Source organism: Pungitius pungitius, chromosome 2, assembly GCF_949316345.1.
Source record: "Pungitius pungitius chromosome 2, fPunPun2.1, whole genome shotgun sequence".
In the NCBI taxonomy this organism is placed as follows: domain Eukaryota; kingdom Metazoa; phylum Chordata; class Actinopteri; order Perciformes; family Gasterosteidae; genus Pungitius; species Pungitius pungitius.
This window is the reverse complement of record NC_084901.1, coordinates 7,134,451-7,145,144: the sequence shown is the minus strand read 5'-3', so window position 1 is coordinate 7,145,144 and position 10,694 is coordinate 7,134,451.

The following is a 10,694-nucleotide window of genomic DNA, read 5'->3' as shown; positions in this document are numbered from 1 at the left end:
AAAGGGAAGAAAAGTACGGTAAGAGGAGAAACTGAATTACTTCTTCAGTGTACTGTACAAGCTATAATCCTGGGAGAAGGCAGGTGGGGAAATGATAGTGGCGGTGGGAGGGGGGGGGGGGGGGGGGGGGCGCACAGTGTTCAAGTACAGGTCAGCTCCATTACCTGAGTCCAGCATGTCTCTCTCACATCCTGAACATACATATATAACCTCAGCTTGATGATATTCTCTCCCAATCTCGCCAGTTTCCATTCCAAACCTCTTTGATCTGTGATTTGCATTTTAGTGCCCACAGGGTGAAAGTTATTTGGATGAGATTTTTTTCTTCTTCCCCCCGCCGCCTTTTCCGCATCTTCTCACTCACCCATTCGCCATACCTGCGGCTTGTAAACTCGTAGCTCCCTCCCCTGTCCTCGCTCTTCCCACCCCCCCCCCCCCCCCCCCCTCCCTCCTCCCCCCGGCGCAGCGCCGCTCCATTTAATATCAGCTTTGCCCCAGAACGAAACAAACAAATTAGCTGCAGGTATGGGAGCGAGTTTCAATCTCGGGTTTCTCACCTGTTTGTGATCGTGAACATGTCGCCCCCCCCCCCCCCCGAACCGTAAGAGCATGGCGATGGACTTTACTAAAGTACTGTTAAAGCTCAAGTGGAAAGTAAAGAGAGAAGTTGGATGTTAGGGTTAGGGTTTTGAACTAAGCCGCCAATCCCCCTTTTCCTGTTTCTTGTCTTCATGCTAAGCTACCGCCGTTAGCCTTGACTTCAACATTAGCGCTGTCATATAAAACTTCCCTTCTAACTCCAGCAAGGAAGCAAATAAGTGCCTCCCGCTGTTAACACCTTTACTCTTACTTAGTGAAGTAGCCATGATTCTTTACATAAGTGCGTTACAACTTTTACATCTGACTTGTTCTGCCACCGGCGGGACATCGGCGCCCAAGAGAATCCTCCCAGGGTCTGTGAAGACAAGCGGCGTCATCGCCCTCTAACCGGCCTCCTCCTCGCCGGGCCGCCCATGTGATGTTTCTTAAACAATTTCTATTTGTTATCGTATCAAAGGGGAGGCGTGCGGCTATCAGACGTGCGAGGCGCCCCTCTTCTCCCCCCCCCTCAGCCGGCCCCCGCTGCATCCCTTATTCTATTTTATCTCTCTTGGTTTTTGACTAATGTCGGTAACGGCTACCGGTAATAAAATGCTTGTTAGAGTCGGGGGCCGTTGCCTCGCAGCGTCGGCTTTGATACATCGCGTGTTTCCTGATTACCTCGCCGCCGACTGCATGTTTATTGATTGGGAGTTAATAAAGCGAGGGGGCCTCTACTTATTTCCCCCCCCCCCCCCCTTCGCTCGCTCTGCGAAAAGGTGAGGCTTCCTTTGATGTGGAAAGCGACGCATCGTCAGGCAACGTAAATGCTGCGTGTCGTAATGCCGGCTCGGCTCCGAGCCACCTTTTGTGCCTTGTGTGCGAGCATGCCGTCGCTTTCACTCTTGACTTTTATTGTCGTTGCTGGAAACAAATTGAATTGGCGCCGAGGAGAAGAAAAAAAAAAAAAAAAAACCAAACAAATGGTGCCAATTACTTGCATTACCTGCAGGCGGTCTGGGTGACTTCACTTTGCTGTCTGCGATGTATCTTTGCATCTGGGGGCCTTTGTGCGTTACAGCTTTTATGTTTTTTTTTTTTTGTACATGTAGGATTCACTGCAGGCCTGTCATCTTTGGATCAGTTTATCTGCCTGCTTCTGTTACCCCCCCCCCACCCCCCGTCTCCCCGTCCCTCTTTCTATACCGCGTGTCGCTGTGACATCCAACATTGGTGATTCCTTCCCTCACCAGCTGACTGTCTTTTGTCTCCGTCCTCTCTCGCTGCCCATTACCCCGGCCCTTCCATGATTTTCTGTCTTCTTGCTCTCGTATCCCCCCCCCCCCCCCCCTGCCCCCCCTGCCCCCTGCCCCCCACCCCCGCTCATCGTGAACTCCACCGAGCCAACGGAACGTGTCAAATCAAAATAACATCTTTTGGAAAATCAGTCAACATCGGCCGTTACAAGCAGCGAGGGCCTCCTCGTTGCCTATTCATGTATTCGGGTGTACGTCGCATCACGGGACGAGACGCATTCGGAGCCGCTCCATCAAGATGGGGACGCATGGGATGCATTCACACATCTCATCAGATAACTGGGAGGTTTACCAGCGGCCGGACAGGTAAGCGGACAGGCACATGCAGATCGGTGTCTTATCAGACGAGTGGTGGCCCCGCACCTGGCGGGGCTGTGTAACCCCGGGGGGGGGGGGGGGGGGGGGGGATCCCCAGCGGACCACGAGCCTGTGGAACATGTCGAGGTCGCCCTGTTTCCCATCTTTCTCGCCGCCACTCTCTGCTTCTGTCAACACCGATGCGTGCTTGTGTTGTTTTGTTTGCAGTGCTGCTTCGTACGTGTGCTCCCTCCCTCGGCCTGAGAATTCTCCCCTTCACCCCCCCCCCCCCCAGATCGCTTCCTCTAGCCTCTCTGGGCTCTCGCAGTATTTACATCCTTGTTTAGTGTCACATTCTGGGGGTCAAACCAGAGCGCCGTAGCCCCAGGCCGCCCGCCAGGCTGGTGTATCATTGTGTTTGCTGATCACTTCCACTGTCCATCATGGCCCTGTACTTTTCCTGCCCATATATATATATATATTGATTTTTATTCGTGATGATAAAATGATTGTACACATTGTACATCTTGATGTGGAGTGAGCATTTTAGAGCAGCCTTCGTCCTCTCTAAATCCTCTCTTTGCATCCTCTGCCCCTCTCACTTCCTGAAGTATCTTCCACCCCCCCCCCCCCCACCCCCCCGCATGAATCTCTGCCCACTTTCTGAAAGTCAACTGCTCTCTTCTTTAGAACCGTCCCAAAATGTCATCATGTCAAAATGCATTATGAACATCAAAACATTTCTGTTTACAGCATCACAGTCGTGTCAATTAAATCTGATAAATTATTCAAACATTTAACTCCCCCCCCCCCCCACCTCTCTATGCCTGGGGGATTTTTAATCAAGCTTCATATTTGATTTAAATTAGCACTGTCAAGTGTGCATTTGTGTAAAATCCCTGGTATCATTAAAGATTTATCTATTGGAAATCTGTTTGGGTTGATTCGGCTGTTAATTGGCGAGGAGGCGGAGTTTGGCTTCACACTCGTCTGCAACAAGTGCCTCGGATTAGAGAAACTGTACCACTGTTGAAAAGAGCTGGTCATTCCAGCTGCATAGTCCATGGATTAGATGATATTTACTCTCTTTTTTATTTGTAGTGACACAAACCCTTTCACAAAAACCCACTGTAGAGTATTTTCAGATTTTTATAATGTGAAAAACACAAATGAATGCACCATATTCAGACCCCAGTTCTACTGCAGCGTGGAAACTAATCTAGTCTTCAGCTTCCCATGATAACTAACTCGAATAGAGATATTTTAGACAAACAAAGAGAAAATAGAAACCCAACTTGAATGCTATGATACTACATGTTCATCTCCGGAGCTGGACCTGGCTACGAACATTTCTGCTGTATTGTATGTTCCAAAGTGCACAAACCTCACCTTAATTATCATTCAAGAGTGACTAGAAACCTCGACTTGGTGAAAGTCTGCTTGGAGTTTGCAAGAAAACACCTTGAGGACTCTCAGAGAAACTAGTCATCATGACATATAATCTGTCATTTTAATTAGTGTCTTTTTTTACGTTTTTGCAATTTACAAGCTCTGAAATAAGCTCCATCTTAAACATAAAACAAAGTAACATTCTTTCCGTTGTTATGATTCATGTCCACTTAATGTCAGTTTTTAACACGTGGTTACGCATTGGAAGACAATCTGATCTTGTCCGTATTGTTTTGAAAAGAAGCAAAAATCTGATTTTTCAAACTTTTAATCATTTAAAAATGTATATCAGATCATATACAGTATGGAAAGAAAATTCTTTCAGACTTTCAGCCTTTAAGAATTATTCCAGCTTGTGCATAAAACAAGACTAAAGCTAAATTAGCCACAGCAGCATGATCTAAGTAACATTTAGGAAACAATCCGGCTGGCATAATAGATGAATGGCCAGATGGCAACCACATGTTTGTCTAAAGTCTCTTGGAGGTTAGAGTGAGGCCAAAGAGCAGCTCTATGATCCTCTCTCTCTCTCTCTCTCTCTCTCCCCCCCTCCCTCTGCTGCTTAATTTCTTTCAGTCCAGTTTGTACTTTCATTTATGTAATTTACGCACTTTCCCTACTTTTTCCATTTTTGTATGTTAGTCAAATATCCCCCAGCAGCAGATAAGAGGAAATGGTAGCGCAGCAAGTATTTAACATTCTATTGTCCTCTTTACGTTTGAGTTTCAGTGCAGTTTTGCACTATTTTCGAGGGCATTTTTTGAAGCTGTATCAGAGACGACATGTTTTGTGCATATTTTCAAACAGCTTCCTTTTGTAATGCAAATGTCTGTGACTGTGTCAATAAGGAGAAAGGTAGGCACATGCGGAACGGATAGCCTGAAACTTTGGTGGTGCGGAGTTTTGACTGCTGTGAAGGATTGTAATGGTAACTGCTTGTGATGGGGGGGTTGTTTTAGGGCTTCACTGACTCGACTCAAGCACACTCACACATGATTTACAAATAGGCACACACACACACGCACACACACATGTATTGTGGGTTTGTGCTCCAGTGCTCTCCATCAGACCTGCACCCCCAACACACACACACACACACACACACACACACCACCGTGCTTGCAGGCCTCCCCACCATCCAAAGAACCTGCAGCACATCTGTCTGCACTCCCTCTCTTCCTCCTCCTCCTCCTCCTCCTCTGCTCCTCTAACCGTGGCCAGGTGTTTGCCCACAGCCACACAGCTCTTCATCTCCAGGCCGCCGGACCGACGCTGATGTAATTGCTCTCTTCGCTGATCCATGAAAACAGAGAGAAAAGGCGAAGGGAAGAAAAAGGGGTGGAAAGCAGCAAAAGACAGAGAGAGAGAGAGAGAGAGAAAGAGAGAGAGAGACAGTGTGTGTTGTAAAGTCGGCCCGAGAGCCGGGGTTCGGTTTTTTACGGAGAGGTGTGGGTGGCGATTCTGGGGAGGAAGAATAAGTGTGTGTGTGTTTTATAGAGGGTGGAGTGCGAGGCTCTCTGCGTGCGTGTTTTTATTTTTATTTTTTATGAGGAGGTCGGGGAGGAGTTGGTTGAAATGTGTGTAGAAGTTGTCAAGATTGTTGTTTTGTGTGCGCGTCTCCAGGTGTGTACGGAGCCATCTGCACGCATGACCTCTCCCAAGAAAGACAAAGCAGCTCCACAGAGGGACTGTCGCCTGCTTTTAGTGGTTGTGTTGTGAGGACAATCCCAATTAATGTATTCATGATATTTATATATTTAAATATATTTATAAGGGGTTAAACCCACAGGGGGGAGGTGGCTTTCTATTTTCCTAATGACATGCAAATAGGCTGTAATGTTTTGTTCGGTCTCAAGCCCATTCTAGAGAGTTCTGGGGTGTTGCGGGAATAATAACACAACCTGTGTATGGGTCCTGAAGAATGGCCGACATGGATCACCGACTGCGAGGAATGACGATGAGTTTTAGTCTTTGGCCGTTTGAAAAATTCAAATGTTTACATTTTATCGGGCGCACTCATCAAGTCACATTTAAAATGCACGTACCGAGAGCTTTGAATACGTGCATTACACGCAGTCGGCAATCAATAATGACAACGGTGTGCCGGCTACAGGTCTGACAAATTATTAATGCGTCCTTTGAAATGGTCCTTTATTACTAAAAGGCTTGAAGGCTCAGCGTGATTCACGTCATCTAATTGATACAAATAACATTAAGTGATAACACTACATTCAAATTCCAGTCTGTTAGCCATCCAGTAGTGCACACTGGCACGTAACTAATGGTGCAACCGCTGCAGTGCATCGTTCGAGTTGTCCATTTGCATGCTCTGCAATAGAGCTAATTCACAAGCATGTCCTAGTCGTTCCGTCGTGAAACAAACAACAACACTAATTTAACAGTGTGAGATCGCAAAACACTTAGCAGCAAATCCCTGGAGTTTTGAATGAAGTGTTGGATTAGATGGATCTTTTCCTCCCTGTGTGGCTAACCTGCGGCACGGCGATGATACAATGCTGTATCAAATTAGAGAACCAGAGGGGAAGAGCTTCCTGCTGTTAAAGATCTAATTACTACAAACACAATAAGCAGCTTGATTGTTTTTAATGTTTTCCCCAACACGACCCTGGTGCATTACTGAAGTCTGGCAGCACATTTCAATGTGCACAATAGACTGCTATTTGATTTTGCTGAATAAGAAGTTGATCAATCTTTGTTTTTGTATGTTTTTATGAGTCAGAAACCTTGATCTTGATGTACTGTATACTCAACCTACTACTTGATCAGACTGAATATCATTAATTCTTCAGCATTTCTTAATAAAGCTGATTTGTAAGAAATTGGAAAAAAATGGGAATAATATATTACTATTGTAGAATATTTTGCGAAATAAAGCCCCCAGGAAAAGTGTAGACTTTAAAGACTTTGAAGTCTTTGTATCGGCCAAACCCTGAAAACTTAAAGTGCCCAATTGGGTCCAAAAAGCTGTAAAACAGAAGAATTTAGAGTAATTTTTCTATGCATGATGGCCGAGCAGTTGGGAAACGGGGTCAAAGGAAATACAAGTGCGCTCGCTCCAAGCCAGGCTAGAAATTCTTTGGTGCCAGAACATTGGTCCCCAGCCCGGTTGTGTTACTGGAAAGTTCCTGCATAGTCACCACGTGGAGTTCTTCGAATGTTACGATGTGACCTCAAAGTAACCAAAATGAAACGTGCCCTCGGGGAGCTTTAAACGACAGCATTGTCATAACAAAAAGAGGACGTTTTTGGGTAATAACTGCATTTCCAAAAATGTGAAACACTTCTTTTAACATGACTGGATTACAGCTAAACTTGAGGTCATCTTTTTCTCAAACTTGTGTGTGTCTTGCAGAAGGATCTTATCTGGCAAATTCCATCTGTTTAATGCTCAGATATAACATTGGATGAGTTTTTCTGAATTTTTCTTTTTTTATTGAGTTGTGGAAAAAAAAAAACCTTCACACATGATTTTATTCATTTAACAAATGTCACACTGCAGATGTTAGATTTCGCATTCGGGGGAAAAAAACCTCTTAATTTTCATCACTGCTGAGGAAAATCTCTGCTGATTCAGCGTGAGAAAACATTCTTCTTGCAACAAATTGACTCTTGATATTAATTCATGTGTTCACTCTTGAAGTGTGCCCATGATTTAAGCCTGCCTCTTTTGTATGTCCAGCTTTAATTAATTAATGTCATTACTATCATCGCGGTCCAACTGATTTGGTTAGTTCATCATTTACAGAACCCTCTCTCCAAATCTCATCCTCTCCAGCAATGCTGACATTTGGAGAATTCTTGATTAACATAATTAGACAACTTTGACGGCAGATTTACAAAATCCCCCTTTTCTCCAGTCCCGACTTGTTTCCCTGCACGTTTCGTTAATGCTGGGAGTCCAAGGATTAAATGTGACATTTATCAGGGAATATATAACCAAAGGATGCATAGAAAATATCTGTAGCGCATGAAGATTAAATCCAGACGAGTTAGTGTTTACTGCATGTAGAGCGCATTATCTCCCGCACGCGCTTTTTTGACCTTTCCCGACCTTACGTCTCATTGTCTGCTTGATCGTCTTTCTATAAAAAAAAAAACAACAACGGCGGAAGAGAGAGAGAGGGCGAGAGAGAAAAAGAAAGAGGCGCAGATAGACCTGCTGTTTCTCTATGAAGACGACCACGGAGGGCTCCAGCGGTTCATTAATTTTCCCGAACCGCTCGGCACCGCTTCGCCCCAACAGGCCCTTCCCCGCGGCACGCGGCCCCAGCGCCCCGTTCATACCCATTCGTGCCTACGTCTCAATAGCTTCCGCTGCCGAAGGGAGCAGGCAGCCAATCAGGGCAATCGGGGGCGTGGCGGCTCATTCTCACATCCTGGAAGTGTGTTCTGTGTGCAGAGGAAGGACGGGAGAATGCACCCTGTTTGGGTGGGGGGGGGGTCTGTGTTTTTGGTGGAGATGAAAGTTTCGGATCAACAAGGCAAGCTCATTTGTTTCCAGACTTCTTCTCTCTGGCAGCAGCTGTTGAGGAGGTTAAATGAGTTTGGACATGCAAACACTCTGACATTTAGGATGTTTACCCAGCATTTATAAAAACTCACGCTGAAGACCAAAAGCTGCGCCACGCATCCAGCTGGGGAAAAATGTACAAATCAGAGAGCTCTTTTCTATCGCTCGCCATTCAAAGTAGGGCAATCTGAGCGGCGTGGAGTGGAGTGATGTCATGGCTGCCGCTCACCTTTAGCTTGGGTTTGTCTTTAATTATTGTCAGGGAGGAACACATAGCCCAGCTCATCAACTGGATAAATATTTGACCGCTGTTCCATAAATTGGCATTGGGAGGGGGGGGTTATTATAACGACGCATTCTCTCCCTGCCAGACATCATGCGCCGAGCGATGCACTGTGAATTGGCTCTCTGCAGGTGACCACAGCTCATCTCGGCATGTGGTAAATTAAAACTCACATTTCGGTTCAGGAAATGAGAGATTTCATACACTTCCTGAATTTCGTCTTATTTAATTATAACCTATGTCAAAGCCTATTCTAGGAAGCTTAGGCAGGGCATCCGATTAATCAAGAAATCGGTATGTTTGTGGAGAGTGGAGGAGCTTGCGGGGAACTGTGTGTGTGCATATATAGATATTTATATTTTTTTGTGTGCGCGTTGCGACAGAGGTGATTATTACATGAGTATGGGAGCATATTTTGGCTTTGTTTGTGCATCATTTCGGTTCATGTGCGCGTGGGTGGCTGCGTGTGTCTGCGAGGAAAAAGTGATCTCCCTCAATCCGCGGGGTTTCACTAACAGGCCTCAGGGGTACGCGCTGTGTGTGCACCATGTGAGCAGGCTCAAAGCAGGACGCACGGGCCACGGGGCTTCGCGCCTTAACAAATACGGATCCCACTGTGATTTTAGCCAGTATCGCTTTCGCTTGGCTTATGGTTTTATGCTAATCGCAAATCTGCAAAGGATCATAGAAATCCAAACAGTCTGACATCTCTGATTATCATTCCACGTTGGACCACGAGGGCAGCAGAGGACGAAGGAGACACAAAACTTTCCGGGGGTGAAAATGTTAGCAGAGAAGTCGCTCGGTTAGTGGGATTTGGGTTCGGTTTTTGAAGAAACAAGGCGGTTCGGTCGAAAGCGTTGAGCCGCCGCTCCTAATTCACGGTTGCAGCGGCGGGTGAGTCTCACCGAGTGTGAAGGTTCAGATCGCATAAGCAGCTGCGAGTCGTCTCTGTCACGAACTGGTAACGTTACGTCAATTGTCACCATGTGGCCCGATAAGCCGACTCCTCCGTAAGTCTGAGTGGCACGCATGTAATGTAAAGTAGCGTGTCATTACTCACTCCGGCAGTGTAAAAATGTCCTAATGAGGGATGTGTTTGTTCCGTGTGTTGGAAATGCCTGAGAGATGAAGAGGCGGCTAATGGGAGGCGGGTATGGTTCCGGCATGCAGCGCATCAGCGTGGGAGTATTTACTGTACAGCGTGTTCCTCACATCAAGTGGTCTCTGCATTTAGACCCACGTTCTGAACCAAGACGTCGACACGTGGCAGAGCGACGAGCCCTAACCGATGGGTCAGACACAGTTTCTGTCAATAAAGTTATACTGTATATTAATCTCAGATGGACTTCAACTCTGATCTAATGTTCTCCCAGGGGCCCGGCGGAAGCCATTTTACATCCTCTCTGCAGCTGTGGTGCAGGCGTCTTCTTCCAGGTTATTGCTGTGCCGAGCTGGCTGTTTTTTTTTAACGCCGCTAGTAGTCGTCAATCACCTGCTATCATCTTTCCGTATCAAGGGATACATATTTATGAAGTCCGGGGCGTTTGTGTGCACATTCACAACTGATTACTCCAAACTTGGAGTCCAGATGTGCCGTTGTAGAAAGCCGGCCATTATTCAAGCAGCAGAGTGCTTACTCCTCGAGGAATAGCTTGTTTGTTTGCATTGAAACAGTAATCTGTTGCAGTAACGGGCTTCGCTATGATCATAGAGAGGTTTTTCTCTAATGGCTCCATCAATTCATGGCCTATTCATGTCTATTCCCCATCCAGATGGAAGGCTTCAAACTGCCCAACACAAAGTCGGCTTCCTTTGACAGCTGGACCAATAAAAGGTTGAGTGTTTTGATCAGACAGCCTCAAACAATCCTTTACTTGGGGAGAGAAAAAAAATACCATAATAATGCTATTAATCATGTGAGGGCGTTATGGTTCAGCCGGCGTCACGGTCGGCTTCAAAAAGCCTTACTTATTAAGTTGTACTCATTCTGCACGGACTTGTGGGTAAAATCTTTGAAGGTTTGATCGGGTACAGGTGCTGCTTGTTGCCGGTCAAAGCGACACCTCGACTCTTTTGCTCGGCCATTAAAAGTAGACGCAAAGGCCAGCAGGGGCCAAGTATAAACATCTCTAGTAGAGTCGCAGCCTCGCTAAGGAATAAGCTTGGTAAGAATAATTACTAATTATTAAGATGTATTACAGTCGAATTCCATGTATGTCGGACATATGATGGCAAT